The following is a 13238-nucleotide window of genomic DNA, read 5'->3' as shown; positions in this document are numbered from 1 at the left end:
CCCATAGACACAGGTGCTATTGAATGTCCTAATCTCCCAAAGAAATTCTCCCCACGTTTTGCTTCTCGGCCTTAGGGGGGTCTACTGTAAGTTTCCACATTAATCTTTTTTGTTTCAGGTGTCACTGCGTTATTAGTTGGGCTTGTAGCAGTTTTGAGCAATGTCTCCTGCTTCTCTGGCTTGAGTCTGACAAATACCTTGATAAATACCTACATACCTTGTATAAACCCTTCAGATGATCCCTGGACAGCTTAGAACAGACATACATAACACTTTGCAAATAAGGTCTGCTTTGTTTTCTCTGAGACCAGGGACCAGAGCCCCACAGTGAAGATAGGCTAAGACATGTGCCATGACAGAGAGGGTATGGGGAAAGGATGAGTAAAAACTCCCCAAAGCTGTCCCTCTGTTTTGAAGCTGCCTTTTTCTTTATTCAGTGTCTGCTTGATTGCTGTAAACCTTTTACTGTTTTCCAAAGTTCTGAGACAGTTGGTTTTCATAATTTCTGCTTATTTTTTGATATTTCTGTGGGAGAGCTTAGAGCTGGCTACTCTGCCGTTTTTCTCTAAACTGTATCCTGAAGTTCCTGTTGAGACGAACTGCCCAGTCATTACCCTACAGAAGGTATAATCTTACAGAGGTCAGGTGACTCTACCTCCTTGACCTTAGTTATTGGGATCATGGAATGTGTACCTGACCTTTTGTTAGTGAGTCAAATTACCTCTCCTGGGAATCTGTACTGAGAAATGAGGCAAATAGCATCGAGAACTGAGGCTAAAAGTATGTATGTGGAGAGGCCTCATGATTTAGAGTCAGCAGCCAGGAAGCTTCATGGCAGGCATGATTTTGTGTAAACATATAATCAGAGAGCTCCAGAGAAGCCATACACAAGAGATCATGTGGCCTGAGAGAAAGGAGATAACAGCCAATCCCCAGACTTCCCTTTGTTTCCCATGTCTTTGCAATTCCAGTGCCTGTGTATCCTTACAGCAAACTCCACTTCTCAAGGTTCCTTGTATGATTTTCTGTTTCTCACAACCTGTGGAGCTCAGCTGGAAACTTGAACCATCCTTAGAGGCCTCCACAACTACGCAGACCTTTAGAAAAATTATATGAATCACCTCCCTAACATGGATTATATTTCTTTTACAAGGCCACCAACATTAATGATAAAAAGGAAGACATCAGAGCACATGTCTTCAATGAAATCAGCTCCTGTGAAAAATAGTCCAAAACACCAGAATGGACTGGTTTCATTCATCCTTAAAAAAATAAGCAGTTGCCCTCTGTGGTTCTCTTGTGGCCTGATTCAAAGCCCGGCAGAAATGTGACCGTCCCTTTGGACCATGCAAATCCCTCTTGCCCTTATATTGAGTGCCAGTGGGTGGGAGATGCCTCTCAGGCGAGCTCGTTTCAAGAAGAGTTACAACTGTATTTACTCAAAGGAAGCATGTAAAAGCACATATAAAGGGAGACAACTGCCTTCTAATAGGGTAGCAGAGACAGAAGGCGAAATAGGCACTAAGTCAGACAATTGTTCTGTGTTTGTTTTTTTGAGTAGAAGAGGGAAATGTGCTCAGAGCAGCTGTATAATCCTGAGAGTGAGTAATTATACTGTCTACAAAGCCTTTGCTCTTGCTGTTGTAAGAAGCTACTAAAATGGATGAGACACCAGAACTAGTCTGCCTGCTTCCATGCTGAGTCAAAAACATGGAAAATCCCTTGGGGAGATTTGAGCACTCGGTTGGTTCTAGCGGAAGTACTGCTGATTGAAAAGTGGCAGGTGGCAGGTGGTATGCTCTCTTTGGGACAAATGCCTTTTGAGTCCATTGGCAGGCATCTCAGGGGCCCATGTTTTAATCAAGCTGAAGGGACACAAGTGGCATTTTCCCTCTTATTACTAGAAATACAAATTTAGGTAAATGACATGGAGTAGTATTTCTCAATCATTTTTTTCTAACCCATTTCCCTTTTTAACAAGCATAAAAATCTCATCCTCTCCATTAATGCTATTTGTAATTTCTAAATAAATTAAAATGTTATTTAAACTACATCAGTATAATTAGATAAAGGACTAATTTATTTTCAAGCTATGGATTGATCCTTTTAAAGTCACTAAACAGGATAACAAAGTTACTAAGTTTCAAGTTGAACATGAAAGTCAATTTATCAAGTTATCAAGTTACTTAAGTTTCTTGAATGTTTTACACATATTCTGTAGCCTTCATGTTTATTTATCTCCTGTACTTCTCTCTTTATAGATAGGTGTAGAGATAGAGAAATATATCACATATATCTGTGTGTTATATATATCTATATATAGAGAGAAAGATCTACAAAGATCTCTATGTCTATCACTTAAATATTTCTCTGTATCTCTCTACTGAGAGAGAAAGAGAGCGAGAGAGAGAGCACGCTATAAAGGAGCACAAAATAATTGTTAATACATTTGTGAGACAAGACTTTCACATCTAAGTTAGCTATCATTACAGAGTTATGATTCTATATTGAATCATAGAAAAATGATGTAAGTCCCAGAAAAAAAGGTATAAATAAGCACTTTTGGGAAGGAACAATAATTTTAAGTTTATGTCAGGAAAGGCTTCTCAAGAGATGGGTTGGAGTTGTCCTGGGCCTTGAAAAATGAGTAAAAAATTAGATAAGGATTGGAGAATAGGGTAGAGTTTTCCAGTCTTGTAGGATCCCGTATTTTTTCAGAGAATGCTGTGGCTCTCAAAACCCTATGCTGCATAGCTACTCATCCCAGTGTTAAACCTCCAAAACTTTATTGAGATCCTTCTAAACTCCTCCTTTAAATATCAGCAGGCGGTGTTGGGAACTCACAGGAGGGTCCCTAATTATTTTGTGTAGGCCAGGACACAGCCAGTGACATATTTAAAAGAATATGAAAAGGCTGATGGCAAAGTTGATGCACGGTGAGCATTGTTCCAAAGAGGAAACAGTTCTCTAGGAAAAATGGTAAATAGCCTGTGGCCAAACTTCATTATAATCTGGGTTGACTCTGGGCAGCCAGGTTGAATTCCTCTCTTGCTATTACACAGGAAACCTATGAAATGTGCCTTCTAAGATGGCTTGTAGTATCTTTGTCTCACTGAGACATTGGGTTCTAAGTAGGATGGATAGACATTTTAAGAAAATTTCGGCTTTTCATATGTAATTACTGTCTAGTAGACCAAGAAAACCCAACAAGCTGTCTCAATTCAGTGGACAAAACTTGGTGAGAAGTAGATAGTTTTAAGTGCGCTTTTATTTTTTTTTATTTATTAAAAAACTTTTTTTAATGTTTATTTTTTTTTGAGAGAGAGAGAGAGAGAGAGAGAGAGAGAGAGAGAGAGAGAACAAGAGAGAGAACAAGTGAGGGAGGGGCAGAGAGAGAGGGAGACACAGAATCCGAAGCAGGCTCCAGTCTCTGAGCTGTCAGCCCAGAGCCTGATACAGTGCTCTAACCCGCGAACTGCGAGATCGTGACCTGAGCCAAAGTCAGACGCTTAACAGACTGAGCCACCCACATGCCCCCTTCTTTGAAAAAAAAAATTTTTTGGGGCGCCTGGGTGGCGCAGTCGGTTAAGCGTCCGGCTTCAGCCAGGTCACGATCTTGCGGTCGGCGAGTTCGAGCCCCGCGTCGGGCTCTGGGCTGATGGCTCAGAGCCTGGAGCCTGTTTCCGATTCTGTGTCTCCCTCTCTCTCTGCCCCTCCCCCATTCATGCTCTGTCTCTCTCTGTCCCAAAAATAAATAAACGTTGAAAAAAAAAAAAATTTAGAAAAAAAAAATTTTTTTTAAAATTTTTTTTTCAACGTTTTTATTTATTTTTGGGACAGAGAGAGACAGAGCATGAACGGGGGAGGGGCAGAGAGAGAGGGAGACACAGAATCGGAAACACGCTCCAGGCTCTGAGCCATCAGCCCAGAGCCTGACGCGGGGCTCGAACTCACGGACCGCGAGATCGTGACCTGGCTGAAGTCGGACGCTTAACCGACTGCGCCACCAGGCGCCCCGAAAAAAAAATTTTTCAGGGCACTTTTAGATTGAGTTTTTATTATGAAATTAAATAGAACAAGAAAAGAAAGAATTGTTACCAGATTGCAGCACAAACTTCTTTTTACTGTGCTTGTCAGCCACTTTGCCCTCTTCCATCCCTGCCCTGTTTTTATTTTCTTCCTCTGCTCTGCATTCAGAGCTAAGTCTGGAGTGTTTTGAAAGCTCACCGTGTACCCTGAAGCTCTTTTCTCTGGAAATGGTTCAACACTGGCCACTTAATATTGTTATCCTCAACTATTGTTCCCTTTTGAGCTGAGTCAAGTGTCCTACATACAAGTCTTTTTGGGCTCCATTTCCATCTCCATTATTCTGTAGGTATGTAATTTAGCCACTTTCAGTTTAAGAGGTTCTAACCTTGGGGGAGCAAAAAAAAAAAAAAAACACAAAAACAACCCTTCAGATGTTTCCATTCAGTTGACTTCAGCCTTATTTTGGCCACAAACTAAATCATCCAAGCATGATCAGTGTTGGCCTACTCTCTTGCTCTCCCCCTTATCCAGCCTCTAGTCCTGGGACCCCACAGTGTTATCTCTGTCCATGCTAGTCCTTGCCTAGAGCATTTCAGATAAAAGCATCAAAAGATAACCAAAGATTTATCATTGGAATCCTTAAAACATTTTCATGGCTCCTAAAACCCAGCAGGGTAAAATGTATACTCCTTGGCACGGCCAGTGGGTTTTTAAATATGTGACTCTAGAAAACCTTTTATAATTCAGTGCAGTGGGTAACATGCTTACCTAGGATGTATACTTTCATTCCACCAGGCCTTTGTTTACAGCAATACCTCTGCCCTGAAAATCCTTTCCTTCACCTACCCCTGTAGCCTTCACGGTCCACCTAAATATGTCACTTCCTCTAGACATTTGACTTATACCCCACCCTCCAAGGTAATTTATTTTTAACAACTGTTTCACTCAAGATAGGCCAGCTTATACTGCACTAACAGATGGCTTCCACACCTCGGAGACTTAAGTTTATTTCTCCTTTATGTTGTATATCCATCTTGAGTCAGCTGTGCCTCTGCCTCCTCTTCACTCTGGGGCCCAGGCTGGCAGAGCAGCCTTTATCTGGGGTATTGCTGGTCAGCTGGCAGAGGGAGAGGAAACCACAGTGAGGCCAAGCCAGGGCTCTTAGCTCAGAAAAGGAACAGGTCCATTCTGTTCATATTTCATTGGCCACGAGAAATCCTGTCATTAGTCAATGGGATGAGGAAGTATAACATACACCCAGATGGGAGCAGCTGGCATCTTGTATACTAATTCAGTTAACCCAGAAATTCCCACAATACTTTGTGTCACTGTTGTATTTATGATACAGTATTACTGTTTCTGTATCTTGTCCATGTGAACTATGAATTCATTATCAGCAGGGAATGCATTTTATTCATCTGTTTTTTTCTACAGTTTCCACTGTGCCATCAAGGCACATAAGAACTGCTTAATAATTGTTTGTTGACTAGCTGGGTAGATAAATGAATTAACATACTTTTGGCTTTAATCCGGTTGGGACATTTGCAAAACAACAACAACAACAAAAACCAAAACTTACAAAAACCCCTACTCTATTTAAAATTGCTCACTGTCTTGGGAAAATGTATTTTTGGTGAAATATCCTTATGGTGTCTTTTGGACCTTATGCCTCTGAATTATTTTCACAAAATATGAAATCTTTCGGAGCCAGTTGGCATCACCATTAGTCACTGGAAATCATCCATTTGACACCAGCAAAAACACAGGCATGCTGCATTTCTCACAAGGGTTCTAAGTTAGTGAGACACCCACAGTGAGAATTCATCATTGTCCTTTCTTTTCAGACATGGCACAGATGATACTCGACCCTTCAGTTTGGATGTGGAGGAGCAGTCTCATACAAATGAGGACTAAACCCAATTTATCCACAGAACAGGATAGCCTCACATAAATGATTGTGTAAACGATGTTGCTTCAAGTGATTCCAAGAAGTTTTTCCTGCTCCCAGATGATCTTTCCTATAGTGTGTCAGGGCCCCAAATTTCCCCATAAGAACTACTACCCTGTTTGAGTCAGTGTTTGGGGTTTCCACCTTGCTTCCATTCCTTTCTCTGTGCCTCTGCTTAAAGGCAGCAGTTACAGGTTCGTTCTTTTTTTGCCATTATCCAATGCAGGCATCTTCCATTTTTCTAAATTAATTTGGGCTGAGAAATGTAATCTATGCAACAAAAATTTATCAAGTGTATACTGGGTTTTAGACATTGTGCCTTCTTTTAATAAGTTCACAATCTAGAGGGGATGACAGACAAATGACCAAAAAATCAAGACATGGTGTGATAAATGCTATGATAGAGGCTTCCTGGGGTGCACAGACATGGACCATCTCTAAGGTGGGAGTGGTCACGAGAGGGTAACATGAGTCTTTTTTTTAATGTTTATTTATTTATTATTTTTTGAGGGTGGGGAGTGGCAGAGAGAGAGGGAGACACAGAATCCGAGGCAGGCTCCAGGCTCTGTGCTTTCTGTACAGAGCCCGATGCAGGGCTTGAACTCACAAACTCTGAGATCATGACCTGAGCTGAAGTTGGATGCTTAACTGACTGAGCCACCCAGGCACCCCATGAGTTGCAAAGGATAAATGGGTGTTGTATAACTTGGCAATATATATTTGGGGCTGAGGAAACACCAGTTATCTCCATCATGGTATGTAGCATGGAGGTGAGGAAAATTATTTAAGCCTTTTGTGAGCTGGCTGGAGACTAGGACAATGATTCTAGAAAATAATACTGGAGAGGTGAGTAGGGCCAGGTCATGGAGGGCATTGATTAAGACTTTAATGGTGGGGCGCCTGGGTGGCGCAGTCGGTTAAGCGGCCGACTTCAGCCAGGTCACGATCTTGCGGTCCATGAGTTCGAGCCCCGCGTCAGGCTCTGGGCTGATGGCTCAGAGCCTGGAGCCTGTTTCCGATGCTGTGTCTCCCTCTCTCTCTGCCCCTCCCCCATTCATGCTCTGTCTCTCTCTGTCCCAAAAATAAATAAAAACATTGAAAAAAAAATTAAAAAAAAAAAAAAAAAGACTTTAATGGACACACTGGGGTTTTAGATTTGAGTTTTAGAATGTTAATTTCTGGTAGAAGAGTAAATCAATGAGTCTAAGTAGACAGGGGGCATTTCTAGTGGTGAGAACTGATGAGGACTATAACCTTAGCGATTGGCAATTAGAAGTCAGTGTAATAGGAAGAAGTAGAAATAGTAAGACCTTACTGCATGCATGTGGTGGTGGGGATGATTGGAAGGAAGGAAATAGAAGAGTCTAGGAAAATTAGCAGATTTCACATGTGGATAAATAAGTAGATAGTAGTATCATCTACCCAGATGAAGCAAACTACCAGGGTAAAGGGCTGAAGAGGAAGGGTGATTAGGATGGGAGATGAAAAGACAGGTTTAAAAATAGTGGATTTAAGGAACTCATATGACACTTAAATGGTGATACAGTGATGTCTAGTAGGTAGCTGGGCTAACAGGCTTAGAATTTAGGAAACTAACAGGAGAGGAAAAGATTTGGTAACTACCAGTGCATAGATTTCAGTTACATTCATTGGAGGAAGGAAAGGTGGATATAACTATATAAAACGATGATCTGAGAAGAGAAAGCAAGAGGGCTGTATCAGTCAGGGTTTTAGTCCCAAGTAATAGAAATTGAGATTGAACCTGGTTGATTTAATTAGATCTCCCAGAAGTCAGGAGAACCAAGCATGGAGGTTGTGCAGCCAGGATAAGTGCTCCAAATCATGACAAATGACTGGTCTACTGATGATCTCATTGCTGGTAGTACTGTAGACTTCACCAACTACTTTTTACCTGATGGATTTAGCAAGGTTCTTGCTTCTGTCTGTTAATAGTTTACAGGAAATAGGTGGCACACTCTAATGGGTCATCAAAGTGAATTTAAGCAAGAGACTGTTTTCAGAGCAACAAGAGAGGATGATGATGCACGCAGAAGCTAGCCACAGAGGGAAGACTTTACCACCCAGAGGTCTGAAGTGCAGGGAAGAGAGCAATTACAAGAACCTAGCAAGATCTAGTACCATAGGAGAGAGGCTGTGGCCTTATCTAAAGGAATACAACCATTGACAAATTGCATCCTAGCAAGGAAGAAGCAAGGGGAGTAGGTATGTCAGCCTCACTCTCCCCTGGTTCTCTCATCTGCTCCTAGTGTCTCTCATTGGCCAAACACAATGGGAAGGCATCTGGGAACGGAAGCTCAGGGAATGTGCGGTCTAGAGGTCAGCTTCTTGGTTACAGAGCAGTTGTGGAAAAGGGTAGAAAATGGATCCATAGGGGAGAATGGGAATATCCAGTAAAACTTCCAATTTAAATCATGATTAGCAGAGTCTACACTATGTGACCATGCCTTGGGTTCCAGGTAACGCAGGGAAGCAAGCTATTGGCATTTTCAGAATGCATACTTGGAAACAGGCTATGTTCAAATGATAGGGGAGAAATTTAGCCATAAAGAATAACATTTGTCTCCTCAGTGGTCAAGAATAGGGCTCTTAGAAAAATCAACACTTAAGGGGTGCCTGGATGGCTCAGTTGGTGAGGCATCTGATTTTGGCTCAGGTCATGATCTCACGGTTCGCAGGTTCAAGTCCAGTGGTGACAGCTCAGAGACTGGAGCCTGCTTCAGATTCTGTGTCTTCCTCTCACTCTGCCCCTCCCCAACTCTCTCTGTCTCTTTTCATCCCTCTATCTCTCCCTCTCTCTCTTCTCTCTCTTTCAAAAATAAATAAACATTAAAACAATTAAAAAAAAGGAAAGAAAAATCAACATTTAAGATATAGGCATATAGAGAGCCCGCTCTTCTTTTTTTTAATTGGAGTATAATTAAAATACAGTGTTATAATAGTTTCAGATGTATAATATAATGATTTAACAGTTCTATACATTGCTCAGTGCTCATCAAGACAAGTGTACCCTTGATCCCCTTTATCTATTTCCCCCCTGTCTCCACTCACCTCCCCTCTAGCAACCACCAGTTTGTTCTCTGTATTTAAGGGTTTATGATATTTGTCTTTCTCTGAATGACTTATTTCACTTAGCATAATACTCTCTAGGTCCATGCATGTTGTTGCAAATAGCAAGATCTCATTCTTTTTTATGGCCAAATAATATTTCCTTGTATATATTTACCATATCTTTTTTTTATTTTGGAGAGAGAAAGAGAGAGAGAGAGAGAGAGAGAGAGAGAGAGAGAGAGAACATGATCTAGGGTGAGGGGCAGAGGGAGAGAGAGAATCTCAAGCAGGCTGCATGCTCAGTGTGGACCCTGATTCAGGGCTCGATCCCACAACCCTGGAATCATGACCTGAGCTGAAATAACAGTTGGATGCTCAACTGATTGAGCCACCCAGGTACCGCTTCACCACATCTTTTTATCCATTTGTCCATCAGTGGACATTTGCGTTGTTTCCATATCTTCACTATTAGAAATAATGCTATAATAAAGCTAGGGGTGCATGTATCTTTTTGAATTAGTGTTTTTATTTTCTTTAGGTAAATACCCAGTAGTGGAATTACTAGATCATATGGTATTTCTATTTTTAATTTTTTTTTTTTTTTTTTTTTTTTTTTAAATTTTTTTTTTTTTTAATTTTTTTTTTAACATTTATTTATTTTTGAGACAGAGAGAGACAGAGCATGAACGGGGGAGGGGCAGAGAGAGAGGGAGACACAGAATCAGAAACAAGCTCCAGGCTCTGAGCCATCAGCCCAGAGCCCGACGCGGGGCTCGAACTCACGGACAGCGAGATCGTGACCTGGCTGAAGTCGGACGCTTAACCGACTGCGCCACCCAGGCGTCCCTATTTTTAATTTTTTAAATATAATTTATTGTCAAGTTAGCTAACATACAGTATATACAGTGTGCTCTTGGCTTCGGGAGTAGATTCCCATGATTCATTGCTTATATACAACACCCAGTGCTCATCCCAACAGGTGCCCTCCTCAATGCCCATCACCCATTTTCCCTTCTCCCCTGCCTCCCCATCAACCCTCAGTTTGTTCTCTGTATTTAAGAGTCTCTTATGGTTTGCCTCACTTCCTGTTTGAAACTATTTTTCCCCCTTCTTTTCCCCCATGGTCCTCTGTTAAGTTTCTCAAGATGCACATATGAGTGAAAAAACATATGATATCTGTCTTTCTCTGACTGATTTATTTTACTTAGCATAATGCCCTCCAGTTCCATCCACTGTTGTTGCAAAAGGCCAGATTTCATTCTTTCTCATTGCCGAGTAGTATTCCATTGTGTATATAAACCACATCTTTATCCATTCATCAGTTGATGGACATTTGGGCTCTTTCCATACTTTGGCTATTGTTGATAGTGCTGCTATAAAAATTGGGGTACATGTGCCCCTATGCATCAACACTCCTGTATCCTTTGGATAAATTGCCAGTAGTGCTATTGGTGGGTTGTAGGTGAGTTCTTTTTTTAATTCTTTGAGGAACCTCCATACCGTTTTCCAGAGTGGACGCATCAGTTTGCATTCCTCCCAACAGTACAAGAAGGTTCCCCTTTCTCCATATCCATGTCAACATCTGTTTTTTCCTGAGTTGTTTATTCTAGCCCCTTTGGTATTTTTAACTTTTAAAAGAATCTTCATACTGTTTTTCCACAATGGCTGCACCAATTTACATTCCCAGCAACAGTACACGAGGGTTCCTTTTTTTCCCACATCCTTGCCAACACTTGTTATTTCTTGAGCCTTTGATACTAGCCATTTTGACAGGTATAAGGTGATATCTCATTGTGGTTTTGATTTGCATTTCCCTGATGATTAGTGGGTTTGAGCATCTCTTCATGTGTCTGTTGGCCATCTGTATGTCTTCTGTGGAAAATGTCTCTTCAGTCTTACATTAAGTTTTTAATCCGTTTCGGGTTAATTTTTGTGAGTGGTATAAGATAGTTGTTCCATTTCATTCTCTTGCATATAAATATCCAATTTTCCCAGCACCATTTATTGGAGAGACTGTCCTTTTCCTATTGTATATTCTTGGCACATTTGTCAAAAATTAGTTGACAGTAAAAAAAAAAACCAAAAAAAAAATTGACAGTATATGCATGGGTTTATTTCTGGACTCTCTATTCTTTTCCACTGGTCTATATATCTGTTTTTATGTCAGTAAAAACTGACATAAACTATTTGGATTACCATAATTTTATAATATAGTTTTTAATCAGGAAGTATGGTGTTCTGTAAATGAATATGACCATCGGTACTAGGTAGATCTATGGCTTTTCTGATTGACCTTTGTTTCAGTATGGCTGGCCTAAACTTGGGGAAGAAGTGGATGAGGTAGGAATGGGGTGGGTAAGGTATTATTTAATAAGTTTAAAATCTTGTTGAAATGAAGAGATATAACAGGTCTTATCCTGAAGTTAGTGTATGTAGTAGATTAAAGTTGTCTCTAAATTCTTTGAACCTTTTTCAATGAAGAGTTGCGGTCTGTGAACCTTGAATCTGGGCAGTTTCTATGACTGATAGACCGATAGAATGTGGTGGCTGCGACAGTATGCCAGTTTCAGTCTCAGGCTTTTAGGAGCCTAGCAATTTTAATTTCTGCCTTTTGGAACACTCTCTATGGGAGCTCTGAGCCACCATGTATAAAGTCTACCTACCATGTGACCACCAGGCTAGAAAGGCTGCATGACAGTTTGAACTGAACCCAGCCTTCAGGACATCCCTGCCAAGGTGCCATATATGTGAGTGAAGGTATCTTGAACTCTCTAGACTAGCTCATTTGCTGGTTGAATATCACTGTGTGACCTAAGTTGACACCATATGGGCCAGAAGATTCATCTAGGTGAACCCTGCTTGAATTTCTGACCCACAAAATTGAGACATAAAAAAAGGTGGTATTTTAGACAGCCAAATATTCAGGTAATTTCTCATACAGCAATAGATAACCCAAACAGTGGACTGAAATAGTATGTACCAGACTTTTAAAGAGTGAAACTCTTTTTTAAAAAATTTAATTCCAGTATAGTTAACATACAGTGTTATATTAGTTTCAGGTATATAATATAGCGATTCAGAAGTTCCATATATTACTCAGTGCTCATCAAGATAAGTGCGCTCTTTTTTTTAAGTTTTTTATTTATTTTGAGACATATATATATATATATATATATATATATATATATAGAGAGAGAGAGAGAGAGAGAGAGAGAGAGAAAGCAAGTGGAAGAGGGATAGAGAGAGGGAGAGAGAGAAAATCCCAAGCAGGCTCTGCACTGACATCGCAGAGCCTGATGCGGGGCTTGAACACACAAACCATGAGATCATGGCCTGGGCCAAAGTTGGAGGCTTAACTGACTAAGGCACCCAGGCACCTCAAGATAAGTGTACTCTTAATTCCCATCACCTATTTCACCTAATCCTCCTCTACCTCCCCTCTGGTAGCCATCAGTTTGTTCTCTATAGTTAAGAATCTGTTTTTTGGTTTGCCACTTTCTTTTCTTTGTTTGTTTTGTTTCTAAAATTCCACATATGAGTGAAGATATGTCTCCTGAGGCAAACCAGGAAAGGAAACAAAAGCAAAAATAAACTATTGGGTGGCACAAAAACAGACACATAGACCAATGGAATAGAATAGAAACCCCAGAACTAGACCCACAAACGTATGGCCAACTCATCTTTGACAAAGCAGGAAAGAACATCCAATGGAAAAAAGACAGCCTCTTTAACAAATGGTGCTGGGAGAACTGGACAGCAACATGCAGAAGGTTGAAACTAGACCACTTTCTCACACCATTCACAAAAATAAACTCAAAATGGATAAAGGACCTAAATGTGAGACAGGAAACCATCAAAACCTTAGAGGAGAAAGCAGGAAAAGACCTCTCTGACCTCAGCCGTAGCAATCTCTTACTCGACACATCCCCAAAGGCAAGGGAATTAAAAGCAAAAGTGAATTACTGGGACCTTATGAAGATAAAAACCTTCTGCACAGCAAAGGAAACAACCAACAAAACTAAAAGGCAACCAACGGAATGGGAAAAGATATTCGCAAATGACATATCAGACAAAGGGCTAGTATCCAAAATCTATAAAGAGCTCACCAAATTCCACACCCGAAAAACAAATAACCCAGTGAAGAAATGGGCAGAAAACATGAATAGACACTTCTCTAAAGAAGACATCCGGA

This window comes from Prionailurus viverrinus, chromosome X (genome assembly GCF_022837055.1).
Source record: "Prionailurus viverrinus isolate Anna chromosome X, UM_Priviv_1.0, whole genome shotgun sequence".
NCBI classification, from domain to species: domain Eukaryota; kingdom Metazoa; phylum Chordata; class Mammalia; order Carnivora; family Felidae; genus Prionailurus; species Prionailurus viverrinus.
This window is presented reverse-complemented; position numbering follows the sequence as displayed.